Below are 25,573 nucleotides of genomic sequence, written 5' to 3'. Positions count from 1 at the left end.
TATGCAGCACCAGATCATGACACCAGCTGCCTCAAGGTGCTTAACGTTGTAATTTAAAGAACCTACAATAACACAGGGAAAAACTCAATCACATGACCCCCTATGAGCAGCACCTGGTGACAGTGGGAAGGAAGAACTCACATTTAACAGGAATAAACCTCCTGCAGAACCAAGCCGAGGGAGGGGCGACCACGTGGTTGGGGTAAAAGACGCGCTGTGGAAGAAAGCCAGAGATTACAGTAACTAATCTACACGACAGGTCTCTCCTGCAAATGAGACGTTTGGTCTCCGACCTGCAGAGAGGACAACACGTTCTCCCAAAACATAACATTTTATGCTAGGTGACAAATCGTCAACATATTACGTTTTCGGCTACCCACCACGTTCCTAAATGACGACCTCGGAAAAATGAGGAAATATGAGAACCGTATGGACTCAATCTACACATGTTCGCTCTTTTTCTTCAAATCGCTTAGAAACACGCTATTTAACATCATTAAAGTCCTGGTTAAGATCAGGAAAAAGGTTATGGTTAGGGCTGGAACATCTATTACCGCGGGAGCGTCATTGCACTGGATTTCAGCCATAACCCACCACGTACCATAAGAACGCCGAAGGTCTCCTTTTGCGTTCCTCAGGAACGCCGCGGGACGTGACAAAACGTCGGCATGTTACGCCTCGGGAGTGAGAACGGGCTCGAGATAAAGGTTAAATAAAAACATCTCAGCTACGATTTTCCAACATTGGTCGTGTCCAAATTCATGGGCTGCTTCCTCCTGAGGCCGCATTTGTAGACCGATTACGTCACAGCGACGCGCCGAAGGCTGTCCAAATTCGTAGACTCCTCCGAATGCAGCCGACAAATGCGTCCTCCTTTTCCCCGGATTTGAAGGATGGGTCGGGTGTGTCCTTCTTGGCCCACCATATCGCAGAATTCATAGCGCGGCCCAGCCAAGCTCCAGTTTCCAACAATGGCGGCCGCTACTAAGTTTTAAAATTACTCTTATTAATCTTTCTGGGCCACAAAATAAACTTTAAACATATTTTCAGGCGAGAATGTGGGTTAGCTCGTTGATAATTAAAAATGAACACAAAAAACGGAGAAAGATTTCAGGGTCCATTTTCGATTTTCGTGCCGTGGCGCTGACAACCGGAAATACTCTGAATTAAGGGCGGGAGTAGATCAAGAAGGCGAGACCGTCCAATTCCATAGCCGTTTACTTCCGGCCTACCCGACCTCCTGAGGACCCGGCCCACGTAGACCGCGAAGGCCGGGTCCTCAGGAGGATGCAGCCCATGAATTTGGACACGACCATTAGAGGCCATCAGTAGTTTTACGAGCACATTTCCTTCGCCTGTGTCCTTTGACCTCGTGTCCGTCTCGTGTCGCGCTGGAATCACGGCTACGCTAACGCCCACGTGTTTGGAGGAAACCTCTGCACCATTGCACTACTAAACGCTTTTTATTCAACGTAAGCAAACCTTAAAAGGTAAAATTAATGCATGACATCATTCTTTTTGCATTTCGTCCACTTTGACCCTGAAAGCGTTCCCGAGGGCGCCCGAGGCCCAGTACTCACCGCTGGGGGGCGCAGCTCAGTTTGTCGTTAGTTTCAGGCTGAGAGCAGCGTTCTGTGGTTTGAAGATCAGCTCGTGAGGTTTTGACGCTGGTTGTCGGGGACACGTTAAAAGCACGACGTCTCACACACGTCCACCTCAAACTGACAAATTCATTTTGCTTTTTCACACCGACGTTTGCTGAAGCCTTGTCAGGTGTCACACTACAGGTGTGGACTGCACCTGTGGGGACAGAAATGGACTTTCACTGAGAGCACAGCTGAATTATTTCCAGCATTTCTGTGCTCGTGATCATTTCTGTCCAGCCTGCAGTGCTTGGCAGGGAGCTGCTCTTTGTGTGAGGCGTGTGTGTTGCTCCTCCTTTACCTCTAAAGCGTGTTTGGATGCGTTCGGGTCAGCTGACCGCATTCGCTCGCGTCTCTTTTTAAAACCTGCTGTGCGATTGTTCAGAAGGCACGTTTGGAAGCGCCCTCGCTTCTAGAAACTTCCTCTGCTGCCAAACGTGACGCTGGCAGCCGTCTCCTCCTTCAGCGTTTGGATGCACAAACCCGCTTCGCGCTAGCGCCTATAAATCACGCGTCCACGTGTTTCAGCCCCGTACGAACGCGCGTCCACCTCCGTGTTTCACCGCGGCCACTGCGCTGTCGCTCTGCTGCTTCCCGCCAGGACCGAGCCAAACATCCTGGACTCCATCTGATCCACACAAATTTCGGGGGGTTTATCTGACCAGAAATGTGCTGCCAATATTTGTCAGGCTTCTTCTCATGTTCTTTGGCAAAGTTTAATCTTTTAGTTTTGTGCCGTTTGTGTGGTTTTTTTTCTTGGACGCCGTCCTCGGACGACGACTTTATGCAATGCTGAACAGTCACTGAAACGCCAGATAATCTAACTTGTTCTCCCTGTCAGGACATCAAATACCGCTGTTCTGTGTCAAAGCTGCCGTCTCTGAAATGTTTTAGAAATGTTTGATGGGAAAATGACGACCCTCCCATTTAAACCATCAAACTGGGAAAACGACAGAAGCTCTGCAGCTCTGATTTGAGGGAAAAGTAGCGCAAACGTTGATGAGAGGGTGGAGCGCCGAGTCTCAGTCAGACCGGGCCCTGATGACCCCTTGGCAACCGCTGGTTGCTACGGAAACATTTTCTCCTCATGACTGTCATTTAATGATCAGTCTCATATCTTGTCAGCTAGCTAGCTCCATCCTTCAAGGACGGAGGAGCGTGAGAACACAGGCGTAGCTGCTAGCTGTCTGCTGGCGTCACCTCAGCTAACCGGACCGTGTTCGTTCTGTCGGAGCCTTTTTAATGACATCATGTGACCAAGAACATGGCTGCTGTGAGGTCACCGCACTAACAGACTGAACTAAAGTTAAAACGATGTCAGGCTTGGTGTTGCTGTGGCGTCACTGACGTCTTTACGAGGACAGAAAGACGAGCGACTGCGTCTCTAATCACGAGGTGAGGATTTGTAAAGAGGTGAAAAGGCAGCGGCGCCTTCAACCTTTAATGCACACACACACACACTCAGACCCCCACCTCCCCTCCATCCATCTCCATCCACCACAACCCCGATCCTGTGCAGTGCCAAGGCAGCACAGATGCAAACTCCCCCCTGACCGGGCTACTGCCAAGGCGCCGCTTCCGAAGCCTCTCCACCAGCTGGAGACTCTGATGAGGCCAACACATCCATTTCCCTGGTAACCGAAGGGCCCAGACACACACACACACACACACACACACACACACATGCATATAAACATGTATATGTGTCCATGTGAATATGTATATGCCACACACATGCAGGGTCCCATCAACGCCCCCCCCTCCCCGGCCTGCCTGTGCCAGGTCTATTATCACACAGGATGTGTTGCAGGGCCACAACACAACAGCTAAATACATTTACACCCAGTAAGCAGACATATGCAGAGAACAGCCTGCTGTTGTGCTTAGCAGCACCCGCCCAGCGCGTCACCTTTCTCTACAGCGATCCACCTCAAAGACCTGCAAACATTTAAACTGCAGAAACATGAATGTGTTTCAGATCTGAAACTCAAACAGACACATCACAGTTTGCAGGACAGCGTGCTGCTATGGTCCTTATTTGTGGTTTTTCACAGCAAATCAAGAGTGTCAAAGCCGTCTCGCCTCATTATACCACAGAGGTCACTGGACGTCCAGCTGAATCCAAAGACACCGTCCTGGACATCAGCTTTGGGGCCCGTTCTGTTTTTCTTTGTCTCCAGAAGTGACCATGTTTGGTGACAGGGTGCAAAGATCAGCTCATGCAAGACTGTCAGACTCTATGGGAGCATCACTCAGACACAGGACTTCAGTGTATTTGTCAGATCATTTAATTAAAAAGGCTCCATCACGATCCAGAGGTCCAGGACAGGGACTCCAGTTAGCTGCAGTAGAGGTAAGTGGCATTTATACATTTATATATATTTAAATTTATATTCATACAGAGTTTATATTCTGCTCAGAGCGCTTTCTCACTACAAGCCTCGTTCTCACACACACATGCTATGGTCTGTGAGCACATTTAACCTGACGTGTTAGCACCACCCAGTCCTGAGCCACAGACGCCTACAGACCTGTCAGTCAGAGGCCACGCCCCTAATAATACAAAGTGACTTATAGAAACATCCTCCCCCCGTTCAGGTGTTATGAAGGAGGAACTTCTGAACAGAGACCAAACAGTTTGTGTATCCAGCTGTAAACATGTTGATCTCTGTGTGTGGGGACCAACTCGCTGCTGCCTCTGCTGGACATTTGAGGAACTGCTCAGAGCGCTTTCTCACTACAAGCCTTGTTCTCACACACACACGAGTTGCTATGGTCCAGTCCTGATCCACAGACGTCTACAGACCTGTCATTCAGAGGCCACGCCCCTAACAATACAAAGATAGATAGATAGATAAAAACTTTATTAATCCCTCGGGTGGGTTCCTCTGGGAAATTTGGTTTCCAAAAAAGCACAGCACCGACAGAAGTTACAGAGTTAGAATATTTTTATATATATATATATATATATATATATATATATACATATATATATATATAATACAAAGACATATATAGATAAAATATACAAAGGGGATAAATAGAATAAATAGGAATAAAAATAAAAATACAAGTGAATTGCACATTTCAAGTATGGAAGTGACTTATAGAAACATCCTCCCCCCGTTCAGGTGTTATGAAGGAGGAAATTCTGAACAGAGACCAAACAGTTTGTGTATCCGGCTGTAAACATGTTGATCTCTGTGTGTGGGGACCAACTCGCTGCTGCCTCTGCTGGACATTTGAGGAACTGCATGTTATTTAACGGTGCAGTGCATTCATTTTTCAGCCTGGAGAATGATCTTTAGCTAAGTGTAATAAAATGCACAGCACTTTGAGGAGTTACTATTTTTTAGATTTAATGCGGTCAGCTTTCGTAAAGGTCAACCTGTTTGTGTCAGGCCAACATGAAGGAGCAGCGTGGCGGGGAATGACAGGAGGAAGAGGAAGCAGGCAGGAATGCGGCTGCTGGAATGGGATCAGTGGCTGAGCTTTAACCTTGGGGCTCTTCATGCTGGAAAACGAGAGGGCCCTTAGCCTCCGTTTACACACAAAGGGCCAAAGAGGGTCTGCGCTTCCACCACCCCCCTCGCTGCTCCTCACATACAGACAATCCACTCTAAGACACGAGCAGGGTTTAGCTCTGTTCATGTCGACAGAGCCCTGCAGAAACCTTTTGATGTCCCTCTTGTTTTTGAGGGGACTGCAGAAAGGCTGCAGGACTTTTGGATGCGCTGCCAAGAACAACAAGCGAGGAGGCAGCTGTGTGCGCGAGGAGGCGGATCGGCCCAGGAATCAAAGATGGCTGGCGAAGAAAGGAAAACAGCGTATCAAAGGAGGGGTCCCACGTAATTGGAGTTAGTCAGTGTCTTTAAATAAATTGAATTGGGCGGAGGCCACCAAAACCACACACACACACACACACACACACACACACACACACACACACACACACACACACACACACACACACACAAAGTGGACGATCAGAAACTTTCACTTTCCAGGAAATGTTTGCAGGAACTGAGGATTGATTTCAGCTGGAAAAACAAACGGACTTCAGCCACTTTAAAGGAGAAACCCACCAATTTACCCCCAGTGACCCGCTCGCTATCATTAAACTATTTTCAACATGTGGTGTGAAATGTTTCGTCTTTCATAGACAAAATGAATGGATAGAAATAAAACAGCAAGAAATTATGAGTGAAAACCTGTGAAGACAAACGTCTGCTGTGCAGCAGCAGAATAAATGTCCAAATAACAGCCCTGAGACGTTTCAGGTGACCCGAGCGCTTCAGTTTATCTATTTAGCACGATCAGATAATACAGAGAAAACACAGCGATCGGACGATCAGCAAGTACTCGGTGACAGTGGGGAGGAAAAAGGCCCTTTTAACAGGAAGAAACCTCCAGCAGAACCAGGCTCAGAAAAGCAGGGTTAGCTCCGCCTCCTACCTCCTACGGTAACTAACGCTGTAAAAAACTATGAGACAGGAAATAAAGAACCGGCGAATGTTTCGACTCATCGCTGTTTACCTGCTCAGCTGATACAGGTGCATCCCTGTGCTGGACAAAGTCGGATGATCTGACATCGTCGTGTTGGTGTTGTTCCCAGATCATCATGAAAATGTTGTTCCAGGTTCAACATAGCAAGTGACCAATCACATTATTGTGACGTTATTCTTTTGTGCACCAACCCATTCGTGCATTTATGAAATTCCAATGTTGCAAGGACAATATCAATTCTGCTTAGCGTTTATTAAAGGGTTAGGGTCCGTTGATCGGCGGACAAAGGCGGTTTCTTGCAGCTTAAGTACAGTTTTTTGTTTTACGCCGGTTTTTCCCGAAGTCGCAAAAGTATGACATCACAACATTGTGATTGGTCACTTGCAATGTTGATCCTGGAACAACCTTTAGTATGATGATCTGGGAACAACACCAACACGACGATATCAGATCATGAGACAAAGTCAGTGGTTACAGTTTTGCCGGTCTGCAGCACGACTAACATTTTTAAATATAGAGACGGTCATATAAAGATGTTTTTAAGGCTAAATCAGTCACACACAGGAAACAAAATTATATCCTGATATTTCACAAACATTTGCAACAATCATATTTATGACCGTACAGAAAAAATCCTGAATAATGCTGAAATGATGCTTGCAGTAAATGAAGGACAGAGCTTTCCACAGAGCTGCTGTCACCGAGGACAAGCTTTCTAATTCAGTGAATCTACTGAAAGCAGGTGGCAGCAGCATCGTAGCGCAACAGCAGTGACTCAGCAGAAGTCAAACACAAACACAGATGTAGCTCAGGTCGTGTTTCCCTGGAAATTAGGAGCAGAAGTATAAAAGAACTGCTTAATACGTAACATAGCCAGTGTTGGGAAGGTTACTTTTAAAATGTATTCCATTACAGATTACAGATTACATGCCCCAAAATGTATTCTGTAACGTATTCTGTTACGTTACTCAATGAGAGTAACGTATTCTGAATACTTTGGATTACTTAATATATTATCATGCTGTTTACAACTACATGAATGTACTATTGCTGTGATTTATTACTGTTACTGAAGGTCCGCGGCTCCGAACCGTAGTAAAGGGACCTCTGGCTAATACGGTGGGTTCGTGTCGGCTCGTAGCTGAAAACTAGCTTTACTTTGTTGTCTGGGTCAACTTTGCTAGCAGAGACAGAGAGAGGCGTTGAAAGGCTGCTCCAACAGAACTTATTGTTTCAGAGGAAAACACAAACACGGTGTACAGTCGAGTCTTAATAGCTTACTTACAGCTGGGCTCGTCAGGCTCTCTTCTTGGCTGCAGTGGTTATTATTATATTTACATGCTTCCAGCTCCCGTTTCTGCTCGATGACAGCTCGTACTTTTCCTTTTTCTCCCTCCCTCGCTCACAGACACATAACGTGTATGGCAGTCCATTCTCCCTGCAGCACGGACTACACTGCCCATGATGCTACATTCTTTAGAGCTATACCTGTAGCATTCTGCCTGTTAGCTTAGCACAACAACAACAAGGCCTCTCTCACCCAGGAAACGCAGAGAGAGCGTCACCCTGTAACCGTGGCAACCGTAACGCTACCACCTGGAACAACAGAACGTAGCTGTCAAACAAAACCCAAACAGTCCTGACCCGCCACAATATGAAACAGGGAAGTACCGCCGTGTAATCCATTTATTTCAACAAAGTAACTGTATTCTAAATACCACCTTTTTAAACAGTAACTGTAACGGAATACAGTTACTCATATTTTGTATTTTAAATACGTAACGGCGGTACATGTATTCCGTTACTCCCCAACACTGAACATAGCCGATCATTACATACCACAGGACAAACGTGCCAGAGCTTATCTTTACACGCTGCGGTGCAGACTTTGGACCAAACTGAGGTAAAATGAAAATAAAGCATGCACATCAAAATAAACACACAAACCTCTGCACTGAAGGTCAAAGGTGACTTTCAATAGCACCAGCTGGAGCTGTGAAGGCTTTGGAAAATTCCCGCAAAAATGATGTCACTTCCTGTTGTCGCAGTGAGTGGTGCACATGAAAAGCATGTGATAGGTCATGTTGATCACATGATGACATATCTTCCAAAGTAGGAAGTACTGTGAACAGCCAATCAGATGGATAAAGAATCTGGACTGTCTCGCGGTTTCATTACCTGATGTCTGCAAGCCCCGCCCACTGAGGCGTCATCAATGTTTGATATGTTAAGAGTCAGTCCTCCAGGTTGTACGCTCTTATTTTGGAAGCTGTTTTTAAAAGGAAGAGCCCTGAAATCTGTGGCGCACCGTCACAGAACGAAGCTGAAAAACATTTCCTACGATGTTGTGTGTTAGGTCGGGCCACCACATTTTCACCACCTAAACACGCCACTAACCTCCACCCACCATTTCCCCTTCCTGTCACATAGATCCTCACTCGGTGGATTCATGTCTTTACCTTCGGGTGACACGTCACCAGCTGCTAGCGTCTCCTTGGCCGTACTCAGGTCGTTCCCAGCTTCAGGAACAGTTTTCCTGCATACTTTGCATTCTGGGTGGATGCTGAAGAAGCACATGCTCGCTCTCAGCCCTCCTGCTGCGCAGGCTCGTCTGCCCTGAACCTCGGCTGTGCAGCCAGGACTCCTGTGCAGATCACCTGGGTCCTCTAAAATCTAAAAGAGCCAATCAGCAGGCAAACAGGAAGTGTATGAGCCAATCAGGACATTAGTCCTGAGTGTCTTCTGTCTTCCTTCTCTCACCCCAACCAATCACAGCAGATGGCCCTGCCCCTCCCTGAGCCTGGTTCTGCTGGAGGTTTCTTCCTGTTAAAAGGGAGTTTTTCCTTCCCACTGTCGCCAAAGTGCTGCTCATAGGGGGTCATATGATTGTTGGGTAGCCTTCTTGTGCGAGCAAGTGCACTTTAAGGTTTGTGGGATTTTTTTCCATTTTCTCCACTACAAGACACTTGCTTTATCTAAAACACAATCATATTCAAAGTAAACATTGGACTCTGGCGATTTCTCCCGACTTTTGCTGACGTGATTCTGCGTGGGACGGAACAGCGACACAGACGACTCGACTAACGTGCTGCCACCTGCTGGCATAATGAGGCACAGCAAGAAAAAACCTGGAAACTACACTAGTATGACACGCACATCAATGAAAACTAAACACATTTTCGCTATAAATTCAGTTAATTTTAGTTAGTTTTACTTTTCTTGCAAAGTTTTTATTTTTATTTCCGTTAACGAAGATGTTTTTTCACGTCTAGTTTCCGTTAACGATAACAACCTTGATCAGGATCAGAAGTTTTTCTTGTAATATGCTGAAAGCTTTAAGAGCAGTGTGTGAACACAGTAACATCCTCCTCCTCGCCCTGATCTGCTCAGTTAAGTGATCATGAAGTGAACTTTATGCTACAAATACACTTTTTCCATCTTGCACACTCCATTACAGCCTCTTAAGAGATATCCATGCGTTTCCTGAGGCTTCGTGCCCCCAGGGCCTCCCCTCTCCTCGCAGGAAGAAATCATCAGCTAAAGCAACAGCTTCTCCTTTCCCCCACGGCTACTCCAACCACACACATGTACCACTTATGCCTGGAAATCACATTTCCCCATCACTTTAGCACCATCGCTTTTTAAAAGCGAGCCATTTCCCACCAGTTTAGGCCGAGTAAAGAGATAAAGAGGATAACACAGAGGCTGCTTTAAAGATGGCTGCTCGGGCGTGCTGTGATGTCACAGGTTGTTGTTTCCACGCTGTCCCTTTGTCACGTCGCTTTTCTCATATAGACGTGAGGTCAGACAATCGAGGTCCGACGTGGCTTCGTCATCACTGAAGAAGAAAAGCCTCGACTTCAGTGTTGCTGCAGCGACAGCAGCACCAGGACGGTTTGTGGACTCAGGATATTTTCTGCCTTTCGCAGACGATGTGCTTCTCCCGGCTTCATCAGGCGCTGACCTCCAGGCCACGGGCCTCAGCCAAAAAAGGGTGGAGTGACGCTTTGGATCCAGGAGTGCAGTTGATCTGTGTTCCCGCCCTCAGCTACGACCATGAGCTCTGGAAGCTTCCTCTGACAGCTGTCTGGACTCGGTCATTCATAAAGGGCTGAGCAGAGCTGCCACTCGACCTGGATCCCTCCTGATCGCCTCCTGGGCGAGGTGTTGGACCAGGAGGAGACACCGGGGCAGGCCCAGGACCCCTGGAGAGAGGGAGGGGTGGACATGGAGAGCGTCTCTGCTGCTCACACGACCCAACAGCAGAAAACAGACGATGTACCAAACACTTCTAAACACATTCATTCTCATGCCTGACCGAGTGAAACGCTCGCTGCAGTTCGGTTCGGTGACATTCGCTTCTGCTGCAAAATAACGTTTGAACTGTAACATTGTTGCACACAGCAGTGCTCGATAACACCAACTAAACTCCATTTTTACAGCCAGGAATCCAAACGTGTTTAAACGCTTTTCCTTAATGTCAGATTTCCTCCGAATCAGGTGAAACTTTTATGTTTTGTTCAGAGGAAACAGGAGAGGCTGAAGGTGCGGACGTGTGAGCGAGGATTGTGAACAATATTTGAGCTGAGGAGGAAAAGAGGGGATGAAAAGGAGGCAGGATGAAAGCGAGAGGGAGGAGAGGGGACATGCAGCCTTCAGCCACGTGTTGTGATCAGCTGTCAGGTGGATCTAATCTGCTGTCGTCTCTTTTCCTCACCTTTCTTTCATGTTTAGTCTCAGCTCGTCGACTTTGTTCTGCGCTGCTGTTACGCTGCCTTCCTTCCTCACTTCATTCACATTGTGAAGGGCTTCCAACCCCCCGCCGCCTCCCCGAGTTTAAGCAGAAGCCGTCGGCCGCGTGATGTTGTGTTTGTGGCGCCACCAAAACGCAATCAGCTGTGTTTTCACCACTTCAGTCCCGACGTGTCATCGTGTCGAGACGTTTACTTTCAGCTCGCTCGTCACGTCGTCACACGAGGAACTCCTGAAAACACACGGCTTTAGCACTTTTTGTGCTTACAAAGCCTGACGAGGGCTGAATGGAGACAGTATACAAACGTGATAATGAGGCCTTTTCACTGATGAGACGCTCATTTGAAACCGCGCACATTTCTGCTACAAAGAGACGCCAAAGCTGGATGCTCACGCCGTCTCCTCAGAACGTGCTTTCACAGCCGCAGAAAAAAACAAAAGAAGAAGAGATTTTCTCCTCTGTTGTGTCTGCGCGCCGGCATCCAGCTGAACCGCCTTCAGTCTTCTCCTGGACGCCTTCGTGGACCCGTCGGCACGACAGTCGGCGCGCTCGTGGTCGTTCTCGGGTTTGAAATGAAATCTGTCGGCCGGCTCGAGGTAAACAGACAGCTAAGCCCTACAAGGCTTTTCCGCCTAAACGGTCCACTTAAAGCAAATTATCATTTACCTTTTGACGTGTGCCAGATCATTAGGCAGGGACATTAAAACCAGCCACCGCAGCACCAGAGGGGGCCCGAGTGAACCGCTGCCCGCTGCACAGCTCTGAGCGCGTGCACGAGGACAGAAGCGGGCATTTTCAAGAAGGCGTGTGCGTGCTATCAAAGAGGGCCAGCAGCCCTGGGTGTCGCCATGTGCCCAGAATCATTTGACACAAGCAGATGCATCATTAAAACGCCGCCGCGGCGCTCGCTGGCCAGCCGCTCGAGCGCACGTCGACGTTTTCTGCCCCTGTTTCTTTCAAACCGCCCCCAAATTCCTCAAAGACGTGCAGAAAGCTCGCAGGACAGGACGGGCGCATTTTTCACGTTTTCCAGGAGAGTCGTGTGACTTTCAGCAAGCGTGTGTGATTTTGGCGGCGGGAAATAGGTTGGGCATGGCGAGCGGTGTGTGTGTCTGTGCGTGAGAGTGTCTGTGTGTGTGTCTGTGTGTGTGACTGTGTGTGTGTCTGTCTGTGTGTGTGCGAGAGCGCCTGCCCGGCCCTTCTCATTAAATCAGGCAGACCAGCTCGTGTCTGGGGTCCACGCTGGCCACATGATGCACACACTCGCACACACACACACACACACACACACACAGACACACACACACACTCAGTGTGACAGCGGGCCGACCGTGGGCCAGCCGTGGGCCTGTGATGTGCAGCCAGAGGAGATGCAGACAGACTTCACCTTCTTCTTCTTCGGCTGCTGCTGAGAAACAACAGATGGCTGAAGCACAACTGTCCTCTCCTCCTCTCCTCTACACTTCCTTCCTTCCTTCCTTCCTTCCTTCCTCATCTATCTGTATATTTATCTCGACCAAGTGAGGGTTTCGGGGTTCAATAAACCTCGAAGTTGCTGAATCCTTAAATCTGGTTTACATTCGTTTTCGTGCAGCTCGGCGTCCACGTGCTCGCTTCCTTCTTCCTTCTCCTCCCTGTTATGTGTTCGCTGTGCAGATGTCAATAAAGCTGGGGTCGTGGAAGTTCAGCGTCTAACTATAACACAGAAGGAGCGTGAACTCAAGCAGAAGTGCTTTATTTTTACGTTTCAGCTCATTTCAAAATCAGCGTTTGAACAAATACAATCAGCGTTCAAGCTGAAGGCACGGAGGCTCACGAGCGTGCGACGAGCTCGCTCGCAGATGGAGAAAGAAACAGAGGACGGCTCAGAATGAAGACGAGCAAAGACACTGAACCCACTGTGACAGAAGTGGACATGAAGCAGAGATGATCCTGATGTTTCTGGACCAGGAAACGGAGATCGTGCTCAGGAGCAGCTGGGAGGATTTCCCGGTTCGGAGTCGGAGCGTTCGTCCATATTCCAGGATGTCAGTCGGAGCTCCTGTTAGCAGAGCTGGGCCCACATCTCAGGAGGCGTCTGATTCAATGATGCGCACGACTTCAACTACAAGCTCACTTGTTGCCAAATGCAGCGATCTGATTGGTCGGTTTGATCTGTTGTTCAGATCTAAGAACCTTGCAAAATGTTTTTAATGTAGGCCTTAAGACTCAAAGGTGAAACGTGTTCTTTGTAGTTTCATCAGACGCTCGCTTCCTGAACGTGTTATTTCAAAATGAAAGAAGCTTTAAAAACAGAAAAACGGTTAACCGGCACTAACGCAGGGGCCGCTGCAGCGACGCCGTCCTGCAGATGGGCTCTGCTGCACGTCTGCACAGGTACTTGAACGCCTACAGTGGGAATGTTTTTCTGTGTAATTAAGCTGCCGTCCACTCTTTCACCTGAGATCTTTTCACATGTTCTCGCCGACTCGGGTTCCTCTTCCATCTTTTCTTCTCTCACTCGGCTCGGTCATTCAGGTTTGCTCAGAGTGTTTCGCTGACGGCTGTTAATCGCCGAAACGCCAGCGCCTGACGCCGCGGCTCGAGCTCTGCTTACAAACTCGTGTCTGCGGCTTTTATGTGAAAGCATTTAAAGACGAGGACGCACTGATCCAGACGTGTCACGCTCACAGCAGCCCGTCTCACTGTCTCAGCCAACTTTAAACCAAACTTTAAGTCTTGACTACAAGTTACCTACAAGTCAGATTTAGTCACACAAATCCTTATAACTTTATTCAAACTGCAGCTCAACACAGACTCACAGACCGTCCAAGACGCTCGAGCTCTGCTGCATGAAGGGTCAGTGATGGCGGTCAAAGCGCTGCAGAGTCTCACCACTAGATGTCAGTAAGGTTCTGTTTTATGAGCCGTCGTAATCGGCGCTACGGCGAGATCAAAAACATTCAGTTTAAAGTGAAAAAATCTATTTTTATTAAATAATATCAAGACTTAGCAATAAATACAACTTTTCTCAGATGGCCCCGTCAGGCCCCCGAAGAAGCACGTGCTCGCTCTCAGTCATGCTGGACGATACGGCACGGCGCTCCTGCTGTGCAGCCAGGACTCCTGTGCAGATCACATGGGTCCTCTAAAATCTAAAAGAGCCAATCAGCAGGCAAACAGGAAGTGTATGAGCCAATCAGGACATTAAGAGTGTCTTCTATCTTCCTGTCTTCCTTCTCTCACCCCAACCAATCACAGCAGATGGCCCCGCCCCTCCCTGAGCCTGGTTCTGCTGGAGGTTTCTTCCTGTTAAAAGGGAGTTTTTCCTTCCCACTGTCGCCAAAGTGCTGCTCATAGGGGGTCATATGATTGTTGGGTTTTTCTCTGTGTGTGTTATTGTAGGGTCGACCTTACAGTATGAAGCAGCTTGAGGAGACTGTTGTTGTGATTGGGCGCTGTATAAATTAACTGAATTAAAAAATTTACCCCCGAGTCCCCTAAAGCAGCGGTCTCCAACCTTTTTTGCGCCACAGACCGGTTTATGCCCGACAATATTTTCACGGACCGGCCTTTAAGGTGTCGCGGATAAATACAACAAAATAAAACTAGTACTGGTACCAAAAAAAAGAAGATTTATTCATAACACACGTGAAAAGACCCAGGAAAACTGAGTTAACGATAAAACGATAACAAAATAACGTTGAAAACCAATAAAAACCCTGAAAACTATACATTTCACACCTGAGCCTCAACTCTCGCGGCCCGGTACCAAACGACTCACGGACCGGTACCGGTCCGAGGCCCGGGGGTTGGGGACCGCTGCCCTAAAAAACCTGTCGTTCATCTGTATGAGTGCAGGCTGTGAGCGTGCCGTGTAGAGGATGAAACTGTGACAGGAGTCCGATACGAAGAGTCAGAGTCGCTCACAGCCACGCTGAGCTGTCGAGGACACGCTGAAATGAAGCACTGCTGCTCCACCGAGCTGTAGATACAAACTGAGCTCCTCCTTTTCTATCAAATCACCTGAAAACACAGGGAAGCCTCGGACACCTCGGGTCTGCACGAGGCAGTCACATGAAGCCGAACTCGTTTGGTCCAGTTGGCCTCAAACACACCAAATAAACAAACAAAAATCTGATAAAGATGCTTTTGAAGAGAATAAAATGTGATTTCATTTATGACATAATCAGAAATAAACGTGGTGACTTCTTGTTACGTTAACCGTGCGCGGCCCATTGTGAGAAACCTGCCCGACATGTTTGGGTCTGAACAAGAATCAGGGAGGAAGATGTGAAAAACTGTTTTTATCGATCTTCTGCTTTCACGTGTTAATCTGTGCAGATGATTAAGAGTGTGAGTATTAGAAACGGGTCATGGAAACAGTGAGAAACAGCCAGGATGCTCTGCTGGGTTACTGTGGTTTAATCCTTTTGTAATACTGCATCACCGAAGCGACACAAATCTGCATTTTTCTCTAAAAAAGCGCAGCGAGAGGAGGCGGACGACATCTCAGAGTCAACGTTTTTCTTCTCCGGTCTCTGCAGCTTCCAGAGAGGAAGAGGATGTTTGGTCTTGGGTCTCATGTCTACTGTCTAAGGAACTATAAATACACACCTAGACACTTCCAGGTGAAAGGACGGGGCAATGCAAACACACAAACACAGCTAGCCAGACAGAAGGAGTGCAGGGAGGGAGGGAGGGGCGCAGCAGCCAAATAAAAGTCTATTGAGCTTAACAATAGTGTTATAAAAACGTACAGAGGTAGTGTTTAACAATGCGGTAGGAAGAGACGAGGGTAAATACCTCTGGGAACGACGGGACTTGGCTCGGCATCAAAGTCCTGCCAAGAACACGGCATTGTCTTTAAATTCACACCATTGTCCTCCAACACACACATACACACAGCTCCATACATCTAAAATGATGATGTGCTGGGATATTTTGGGGTCTTTTTGTTTGTGGATTACGAGTCGGAGACGCTGCAGCGAAGCACGGAGATGCATCAGAGCTGATACTGGACTCAGTTTCAGGGGAACATCCCTGCATGTCGATTATTAGACTTACGCTAGCGGCACGAGCCGTCGACACCCAAAATCAGCCCCGACCTGCAGTTCCTCTGCCGTCCAGCAGAGGCAGCAGGGAGTCGGTCTGTGCTTAAACTTTGCAGCAGAAATAAACGTGTTCGGTCTCTGTGGATCACGTCTCCCAACCCGTTATTGAGTATTACTCGTATAAGGTTTAAAGTTTGCATCGTTTGGGCTGTTTTTGAAAGAGGCCATGCTGCCGCTCACGCAGGTGACCTATTAAACTCACAAACAGACGTGAAACTACGAAACCCTCCAGAATCACCCACACACAGGCTTCACCGTACGTGAGTTTGACGTGAGCGGCTCACAAAGCTCGGGACGATGCCCCGAAGCTTCGATGAAAGAGGATGCATCTCCTCCGTGATCTCGGAGCAGCTCGCCACCGGAGCCCTCGGAGTAAAAGACATTGATAAGTACACAAATATCTGCTGCATAAAAAGACATTAGGCAGTAAATAAGACACGTGAGTATTTTCTCTCAGACATTCTGTGAAGCGTGCAGCGCTCACAACATACTTACCAAGACTGACGAGCTGTTGTCACGGATCCTTCGATAATAGCGGCGATAAAGTGCAGATTTATGGCGAATGTTTTCATCGTTTTGCCTCTATCAGTGCCCCTGCTTCAAAATTAATTATTGATTAATCACTCTGCTTTTTAAGCAAAAAATGCACACCAGCAATATCATACTATCGCAAAAAAATGATTATGCCCCCAAATCACATTTATCTGGCCCATTCATTACTATTGTATTGACAAGGCCCGAGCTGCTAATCGCCAAATCCAAAGAAAGGAGGGCTGTCAGCATTTCCGCCGGCCGTGCTAAAGCAGATATATGGAACACGATGTAAGTTAATGCATTGATCAGAGCGGGAGGCGGCGGTTGCAGGGCTAACCGTGCAGAGGAAGGTGCATATGCATAATCATCAGTTTGCTTTGGTCTCAAGTCCACAGCGAAGCAGCAGCGTGATGACACAGAGTGTGTGTGTGTGTGTGTGTGTTTGTTTACATATCTTTGTGAGGACCAAAAGTTGGAATGCTGTCCCTGTCCCCACGAGTTTGAAGGAATTTCAAAATGTGGTTTTAGTGTCGGGGTTACAGCAGGTGAAGGTTAGGGAGCATTATGTCAATGATGTCCCCACAAGGAGACTAAACCAGACATGTGTGTGTGTGTGTGTCTGTGTCTGTGTGTGTGGGGGTGAGGGAGAGAGCATGTGTGTGTGTATGCATTAGTGTGTGTGTGTGTGTGCAGACGGACGCTGCAGCTCAATTGCCAGTGCAGGCAGCAACAAAAGGTCAAGGCAAAGTTTAGATGGCGTGTACTCGGGGCCTTAAGATATTCACAGCCAGCATTTTAGTCTGAAACATAATGAGATGGAACTGGTAAATATTTGCTGATGGCCTAAAAAATTCCAACCATGCTTGGAAGCTATTTTGAATACAAAAGATGTCGGGGGAGGATGATAAGTGAGGATGGGGGTGGTGGTGAGGGAGGGTCACCTGATAGCTAATTAGTACATTTGCCCAAATAATTAGAATGAGCGCTCATGGCTGATATCACACAGGAGAGCGGTGTGTGCAGCATCCTGAGCGGCAGAATCTGCATTTCATAGGCCGCCGGCCGCTCGTAATCCGGCCCCTCGGGGCCTTTAATGGACATATTTACCTTTGCTGCATGTTGGGTATCTGTGATTAAGATTGGCAGGTTGGTGCACCAATAAGTGGGCGCCTCTTAACCCCGAAACATCCAGCTGAACGCGCTCCCAAATTCCTGCAGCGCTCAGAAGGCATTTCAGTGAAGAGGACATAAAGACGAGCCCTCCCGCCTCTCTCCGGGCTGACAGAGAGGTCCACGCGTATTAACGGCGTCTGGAGACACACACATTACGCCGAGCAAATAGATCCTCCGCCTCATTATCCTGTCCTTTAAGTAAAAGCTGAACATGCTGTTATTACTACTTCACTGAGGCGGGGACGAGGGGAGGTTTCCTAAAAGCAGGAAATGACTGCGTTCCTGTTGGTAATGTTAATCACACAAGAGTTTTGGTGATGTCAGAGGTCAGGGGTCAGACTCTAACACAGAGATAGAACCAGGAGCATAGCTACAGCCTGTATATAAAAGATGGGCAGCGCTGACTTCTTTGTAACATACAATGAAATAAAATAATAATTTATAATAATAATTATTATAATAATTTTACCGCTCTTTCAAATTCAAATTCAAACTTTATTTGTCACACACACACAACCATACACAGTATGACATGGGGGTGAAATGCTTGTAGCTGTGCAGCCCGACCGTTAAATGATAGAAAAATGTTTTACAGTATTTACAATTTACAGGTTACAAAATTTACAAATTAACTTAGAAATTTACAGTAAAAAATGTGCAAATAGCAGAAAGAGATTATAAATTATAGGATTATAGGATTATAGGAAATGTGTGGTGATGTGATGTGTGGGAGATCCAGTCCTACACCTGGTTCAGGGCTCGAATAGCCTGGGGGAAGAAGCTCCTCCTCCTCATTCTCTCTGTTTTGGCCTTAAGGGAGCGGAAGCGCTTCCCAGACCTCAACAGTGAGAAGAGTCCATTGTTGGGATGGGAGAGGTCCATCATAACCTTCCTAGCTTTGGACTTGCACCACTTGGTGTAGATGAACAGCAGGTCAGGGAGCTCTGATTGAATGATGCGTTCGGCTGAGCGCACCACTCTTTGCAGATCTCGTCTGTCCTGCTTGGTGCTGTTCCCAAACCAGGTGCAGATGTTTGCCGTCAGGACGCTCTCGATGGTGCAGCAGTAGAAGTTCATGAGCACCTTCAGTGGCAGATGGAAGTCTCTAAGTCTTCTGAGGAAGAAGAGACGCTGACGGGCTTTCTTAACCAGGGTGTTGATGTGGCAGGACCATGACAGGTCCTGAGTGATGTGGAAACTGTCCACTCTCTCCACTGGCGCCACTGATGATGAGGGGTTTGTAATTCCTCGCCTGCTTTGTGGTGAAGTCCACGATCAGCTCCTTAGTCTTGCTGATGTTTAGGAGGAGGTTATTCTCCTGCACCAGGTCTCCAGGTTCCTAATCGCTCTGTGCTAAATCAGATTTCTTTTTATGTTCCTTATATTTTTATCCTCTGATCGCGTCTCTGATTGGACCAGGCGGCGCTCGCAGGGATCATTTGTAGCCACGCCCCTCTGAGCTCTGTGAACACCTTCCTGATGAGGTCATGGTCTCAGCCTCTGACGTTTGGAGGGCCGAGCTTCACAAACCAGCTGGTGATGTCATAGTGGCGGTGTACATCTTTTATGTACAGTCTATGCTGTAAACTAGACGTCCTTCACGCGTTCAGAGCGCCGACCACCAAACCAAACTGCAGAGTCATCAGGGCAGAAAACATCTGGAATAAAAAAATATTTCCAGCTGTTCATGAGCGGGACCCACAGAGGTTTCACTTCAACCCGAGCCGTCAAGCGACAGCGTTTCCTTCGGTTTGGGTCGTTGAGTTAATCTCGAACGTCTTTCTAAGCAGCTTCAAAGAGTCCTGAATGTAACTCGCGTGAAGCCGCAGGAGCCTCGCTTTATCTCCGGCATGGAAAGTTTTTCAAGGTCTTCAGCAGATCATCATCTCCTCGTGTGTTCAACAGAGGAGGAGGAGGAGAAGTCAACATAACTGAAATAGAAATCTGAATTAGAAACAAGGATACAGATCAAAATGTAATCCTGCTTATGGCTCGGTCAGGCCAAGGAGAGAGAGGCGCTGCGACAGAAGGAGAGAGATTATGTGATCCTGTGATACCTTAGCCTATCTTTACAATTAGGTTCCTACTGGCTCAGCACGCTGCAGAATCACTTTGAACAAGCAGCCAAACAGGGTCAAGGAAAAGATGATTTAAGCCACTACTATATTTACGTGCAGCGCTACGACAGCATGCTGCAATTTGTCTCTGTCTCTCTGTGTTTTTGCAACATCTGGCAGCCAGAGATTTAGGTTAGACAGGTAATTAGTGGCACATATTTGTCCTAAAGACAGGTGTATTTTCATTTAAGAAACACTCCATCACTGCGCAGATGAGAGCCAGTTTGTCAGCCTCTGTGAAGGTGTCCACGTGCACCGCGTCGCTCGTTTTAAAAGTCCACGCCGTGCACGCCTCCTTTCATTACACAAGCCTTGCATGATTGCAAAGGTTTGGCAGCGACTGTCCCGAAATGTTTTCATGGTTATGAATGCGGCATTACTCTCTGTTAACAACTTACACAGGATTAAATATCCAACATCGCCGTCCTCCTAAAAACACCCGGGAAATATGTTTTTAGAAGTTATCTGGAGGCGACTTCCCCGCTCGTCTACAGCTCTCATCATCAGCCGTCCTCTGCTCTTTAACTCCCCCCCCCCCTCTCCAGATGAAGCCGTATAGTCTTTTAAAATGGAAATGCACTTCATCATGGTCACCGGGCGCATGGTTCTAATAAATCAAGGGCCGTCCGCCATTGCTGCTCCTCTCTGGAAAACAAACTGCCCCTGGACGGATCTCCTCAGCTGCTCCTAATGGAGGTCACATTCACAGACACACATTTACTCACGAGGAAGAAGCAGCAAACACATTTGTCTCAAAGTGTAAGCATGAAGCAGGGGAGGAGACGTTTTAATGATCCCACTTCACGGAAAACTCTTTAACGTGTCTGAGCCGCATCCACACACGTATGAAACACGACCAGAGTTTCCAGTCAGCGTGAGGCCAGAACACTCACGGCTTTTTCTATTCCTGGATCTGGATGATGTCACAAAGAGGCACAGACACTCCACCCACCTGTTTATGGTGGACTTTAAGTTTATTTTAAAGTGGGAGAAGGTAAAAGAGCGTCAGAGGATGAGCGGAGGGGCTGCACTGCGTCCCGCCATCATAGAAAGAAGGATCATTTTGAACTGTGAATCATGCAAAGCTGCTCTGGGAGAGTCCGGGAATAAAAACAGGAAGGACTGACACGTTTGTGTCCCGCAGTAAACCAAACGTTTGTCGTTAGCACGCTACACTGAAAAATATCATTAAACGAGTCCCGACATCACAAACCTGATTGGTCAGTTGCAATGACATCATGTTATATGTGACATCAGACTGTCGTGTGCTCGCCTCACCGGCATCACTCAGTTAGAAACATCCCAGTTTTCCTCACGCAGCAATTCAGAGCCGTGGAGTTTCCATGCAGTCACATGACCTTATCGTCATGTGACTGCATGGAAACTCCAGACTCAGACTGAGGCGTCACATGACCTCATCGTCATGTGACGCCTCAGTCTGATCAGCCATTGTTCACACTTAACGAAGCATCCATGTAGAACACAGATGATTGATGGTGATAATGTTTTTGCACATTTAGTCTCTGATTATTCACAAACTTGTGATTATTGATGATTTCTTCATCATCATCATCATCATCATCCACAAAGCTCTGCATGTCTCTGCAAACAGCGCAGCTGGAACTGAGTTCATAAACTGCAGTTATTAATCTGCAGCTTTCCCTCACTGGCCGGTTTCGGCCCGTGGACCACATGTTTGAAACCTCTAGATTCAGAAAACTGTAACAGATAAATAAAAATAACAATAATTTGATTTTTAACATCCATTCAGTATTTTTATATCTGTGTGAAGATCCTGCAGCTGAGAGAGGAGCTTTTTATCCTGTCATTTGCTGATTTAAATAATAAAATCTGATGGTTTTTACACTCCAAAGCCAGCGCGGCGTCCTCGGGTCAGACGTTTCGCGTGAATCGTGTAAATGCTTGAAACGGAAACGACTTCAGCAGGTTCGTTTTCGGTCGGCCGAAATCACCGATTTTATTGGAACAATAAAACCATCAGCCCGACCGCTCGCCGTCCTGCCTCGGCGTGTCACTCGTTTGGTGAAATGAATCAGAAAGCTCGCCATCGCAGGCCGGCACAGGTCATGACGAGTCACTAAAGGTCATCGCGGTGGTGTCGCGCGTTCGTACGGCGGCCGAGATTTTTCGCCGTTTCTGCACAAACACACCTTCTGCAGCCAGAAATATATTCCTGCTCATTTAATTGTAAGTGGGGGGGGAAAGAAAACAATGAGATCAATTGTGATTCAACTCATTCCTCTGAATGGAATTATCTGCACACAAAAAGAAATTCAAAGTGTCTCTGCTGTACGGGCTCAATCAAAATATTCTGATCCTGGTTACAGAAACTGAATATGTATGAACAGCTCAAATATGCTGAATTTATTTTGAATATTTAATGAGATATAAAATATAAGTCTATTTCAGCAACTAATAAAATCAGTCTTGTATGAATGTGCCATAGATTGAAAATGAGTGGAGAGAGAGGGGAGAGGGCGAGACGGGAGGAGGAGGGGGGAGACGAGGGAGAAAAACAAAGGGTGTCAGAGCTTCATCAACATGCTCTAACTGAGTGGCACGGCCATATTTTCCAGCATCAAGCTCAGTCAAAATACCCTCTTCCCCTCCATCTTTCCATCTCTCCATATTCCTCCACCCCTCCTCCACATCTTCTCTATCTCTCTGTGTGTCCAATCACACGGCAGTCCTTCTCAATAAAACAAATTAACTGATTAGACATTTTAATCTCAGTTGTCTTTGACCTTGTAGAATATATTACTGATGTCTACATCGCTGAGAGCAGATAATGCGGCAGGCAGCTGCTTTTCTTAAAGACAAAACTGCCCTTTTTAAAGAGGCGCCAGACACATAAGCTAACAGGTTGGGGGCAGAAAACGCCCCCCTCCCAGCCCTCCTCCTCCTCTGCCTCCTCCTCATCACCGCCGCCCTCCCTAACCCGACCCCCCCTCGCACACACACACACACTCCTCCCCTCCCTGCAGGCAGCCAGCGGGGAAGGGGTTAAGGCGGAATGCATTAACAAAAGAAAATTATAGCGTAAACAGTTCATAAAATCTCACAGCCCCTGATGTCGGGGCTAGATCATTAAATTTCTGCAACAATTAGACCTTTTCTCACGGCGGCAAATTGGAGCCGTTGCCATGGCAAATCCGAGCCCTTAAGTCATATATCTTTGATTGCGGAAAGGTCAGGCGCAGACAGCCTAATAACTCAGGGAGCTGTTTGACAGATTTCATCCAAGCATGATCACATAACAGAGCCAAACTATGTCGGCAGTTGTTAAAAGCGAGGGAGGGGTCAGCAGGAAGGTTGGGGTTAGGGAATGTTTCTGCTCGGCTGGGCCCAGCCTGATAATGTTCCTCGCTCACTTTAAATAAAAAGGGAGATGGAGGGGGTGGGGTGGGGGGGCTCGTTTCTTTAACTGTACATCAGTGGGGGGTGTTTTTTTTTCTTCCACTTGACCAGAGCCAGAATATTCTGAGGAGGGGGGGATGTTAGGGACGGCTGATTTAATGTCTGCATGAAACCTAAAAATAGAAGAGAATGGAGGAGATGGAAGTGTGACGGAGTGTTTGGAGACGCCGATGATGAACCGTGATTTATTTCCCATTCAGACACATATGTTGAGGGAATAGCGCGGGAACGGCGGCGTGGGATCGAGCTGCAGCTCAAATCCCCGTCATCGACTCGTTTAACGACCCTGACATACAGAACTTTGAATAACAATCAGCTTCTCCCGACTCTGTTAACGCTACATGTCTGATGCTACGGCTCCACAGACCGGCGCCATCCCTCCAACGCCGCCCTCCGCCCCCCGTCCCCCATCCTTCTGTCTCTGTAGGCAGTGCTGGCATTTCAGCCGTCTTTCCCCGAAGGCCTCGGCTCGCAAACGAGTACTAATAGCACCCCCTGCTGGATGAAACGCAGCACAACCTCACGCCCTGTCCCGCACAACGAGGACAGGAGGTGGACAGAATAAAGAAAATTACACTGGAGTTTAAGACAGGAGTCGGTGGCCCCCCCATAACAAAGAAAAGAGCTGTAATGCTGCCGTTACCCAACACTGATGTGACATGTTTCAAACGTGCAAAAATGTTGCTGCAGGAAGGCGAGACGCTCTGATTCTGAACGAAATACCAAAATAAAATCAGAGCATGTGACAACAAAAAGGCTCGATGAGGTAAACTTAGCCAAAGCTCAATAAGACCAAAGAAAACAAAGCAGCTCAATAAGTAAAAATCCTGATACGGCGCAAAACTCACAAAACAGCTCGAAACAAAAGAGATTGGCTGAAATCAAATCCCAGCGGAGTTTGAAGGAAACGACGGGCCGGCCACTGAAACGCGTTCAGACATTTTCAGCAGTTCTAAGAAAACAACACACATAAAAAAAATTATTATCAGACAATAATCCAACGTGCAGCTTTAGTCAAACATTTATCTGATGGGGAGAAAGAAGCTCTGCAGCAGCTTCTCCATCTGCAGAGTCGCTCGTGGAAACTGTCAAGTCTTCTCAAACGTGTTAATGGAACAAATATATTTTCATATTTGCTTTAATCTGACGTCATTTCTCACGTCTGCTCAGACAAACACGTCTCTACTCAGGGAAAATCTGCTGTTCCACCAAAACTTTAATGCATCTCTGCACCAGAATACATGTCAGCGGCATCAATAACAGGAAATGATGTCATCAGTTTGAAGATGGAGGATTTAAATGTTGGTGTGTTTAGATATTAGTTACATTTTATTAAATAACCAAAATATCATTTGGTTCAGTTTGTTTACAAAACCAAACATGAAACAGCGCACGTCAGCGCCAAAACACACAAAACACACAAAACAAACAAAAAACACAAAAACACAAAAACACAATGAAAACACACAAAAACACACAAAACAAAATAATAAAATAAATGTTAAAATTGTTTTTAAAAAAACCAAAAGAAACATAAAAAGACAAAAAACAGAAAAGATTTTAAAAACCCACAAAAAAAATTACACAAAATAAAAAAAAACATAAAAAAAAAAAATTAGAACACAAAACAAACAAAAAACACAAAAACACAATGAAAACACACAAAAACACACAAAACAAAATAATAAAATAAATGTTAAAATTGTTTTTAAAAAAACCAAAAGAAACATAAAAACACAAAAAACAGAAAAGATTTTAAAAACCCACAAAAAAATTTACACAAAATAAAAAAAAAACATAAAAAAAAAAAATTAGAACACAAAACAAATAAAAAGAATTAAAAAGAAATACACAAAAACACAAATTTTTTAAAAAAAAAACCCCACTAAAAACAAAAAAGATTTAAAAAACACACAAAAAACATAAAAACACAAAAAAACTAAAGATAAAAAAACAAACATAAAAAACAAAAAATGTAAAAAAAATACACAAAAACACAAAATTGTAAAAAACAACACATAAATCACACTTGCTCGCAGTCGCTCGCCAGCTGCTCTCCGAGTGGCGTGAAACTCATGAACGGAGCCGTTCGTCTTCAAAGCCACAGCTTTTACTTTGAAGGTGGAGAGTCTCCATTAGCGTTACACTCTGGACACACAGACACACTTCATGTGTTCGCACACGCTCCGTGAGGGATCTCACTGGTTTGCCAGTTACTTTGATGGTCAGGTCACAGTAGCGATGGAACCACAGAAGCTCACTCAAGAGTCCGAGTGTGAGGGTCGCGCTGACAGGAAGGTTCCAGGGAGCTCTCTC

This window comes from Neolamprologus multifasciatus, chromosome 1, assembly GCF_963576455.1.
Source record: "Neolamprologus multifasciatus chromosome 1, fNeoMul1.2, whole genome shotgun sequence".
NCBI classification, from domain to species: Eukaryota; Metazoa; Chordata; class Actinopteri; order Cichliformes; family Cichlidae; genus Neolamprologus; species Neolamprologus multifasciatus.
The sequence above is the reverse complement of the archived record's forward strand: the minus strand, read 5'-3'. Positions refer to the sequence as shown.